At 44.7% G+C, this 1,390-nt stretch overlaps 1 protein-coding gene across 3 annotated transcripts in view; it reads left to right on the top strand.

The window, feature by feature from the left end:
* ATRIP (ATR interacting protein) overlaps positions 1-1,390 on the top strand; it is a 30,269-nt gene that overhangs the window by 11,924 nt on the left and 16,955 nt on the right. The gene's annotated exons all lie outside the window — the stretch shown is intronic.

The following is a 1,390-nucleotide window of genomic DNA, read 5'->3' as shown; positions in this document are numbered from 1 at the left end:
AAAAAAAAAAAAAAAAAAAAAGACCTGGAGAAATTATCTCCAAATTTTGGGGGTGGGCCAGTCTTTACTTTTATGTAATTTGTTTAACTGATTTTGTTGCAAGCATGAGTGTATTTTAGTTCCAGCTACTTGGAATATGTTTTCTTATTTGCTGTCCGGGGACCCTTGTCCAACAGCCCCATCCTTTGTGGTCAGATGTGCTCAACTTTTTTGTTTTTCTTTTTTTTGAGACAGAGTCTCACTTTGTCATCCAGGCTGGAGTACAGTGGTACAATCTCAAGCTCACTGCAACCTCCACCTCCTGGGTTCAAAAAATTCTCCTCTCTCAGCCTCCTGAGTAGCTGGGACTACAGGCACACACCACCACGCCCAGCTAATTTTTGTATTTTTAGTAGAGATGAGATTTCACCATGTTGGCCAGGCTCATCTGAAACTCCTGACCTCATGATCCACCCGCCTCGGCCTCCCAAGGTGCTGGGATTACAGGCGTAAGCCACCGAGCCTGGCCTTGTTTTGTTTTTATACAGAGACGGGGTCTCACTACGTTGCTTAAGTTGATCTTGAACTCCTGGGCTCAAGCAATCCTCCTACTTCGGCCTCCTAAAGTGCTGAGTTACAGACATGAGCCACCGTGCCTGGCCTCAACTTGTTAATGATCTGTCCTGTCCTCTGCCTTACAGAGATGTCTGGCACTATCAGTATCAGCCTTGAAATTTGCTGTGGTTTTTTGTTGTGGTGGTTGTTGTTGTTTTGAGATGGAGTCTCACTCTGTCAGATGGGAGTGCAGTGGTGTGATCTCAGCTTACTGCAATCTCCACCTTCCGAGTTCAAGTGATTCTCCAGCCTCAGCCTCCTGAGTAGCTGGGATTACAGGCGTGCACCACCACACCTGGCTACTTTTTGTATTTTTAGAGATGGGGTTTCATCATAGCCAGGCTGGTCTCGAACTCCTGGACTCAAATGATCTGCCAGCCTGTGCCTCCCAAACTACTGGGATTACAAGCATGAGCCACTGTGCCTGGCCCAGCCTTGAGATTTGAACGGTGTCAGGGCATCTTCTGGTTTTGAACACTGCTGCCTTTGCTCATAATGGGCAGTGTGTGAAACTGAACTCTCCATGCCTTGCATTGTCCACATAAGACAAGAGAGCTGAGGGGATCCTCTTCACACATCAGTAACAGAAAGACCTCAGCATTATATGATCAGATCAGAGGGTTAACACTGCTTCTCTAACATAAAGACATTAGCACTGAGAAGTTGCTCAGTTTTCAACATACTTAATAGGTTTATCAAAATTTTGATACTTATTTTGATAACCCTTTTTCTATTTAAATTCTTTGCATTCTATTGGAAGGTTTTTTTTGAAACAGAGTCTCACTCTGTTGCCCAG

This window comes from Colobus angolensis, unplaced genomic scaffold (assembly GCF_000951035.1).
Source record: "Colobus angolensis palliatus isolate OR3802 unplaced genomic scaffold, Cang.pa_1.0 Scaffold18, whole genome shotgun sequence".
Lineage (NCBI taxonomy): Eukaryota > Metazoa > Chordata > Mammalia > Primates > Cercopithecidae > Colobus > Colobus angolensis.
The sequence above is the reverse complement of the archived record's forward strand: the minus strand, read 5'-3'. Positions and strand labels throughout refer to the sequence as shown.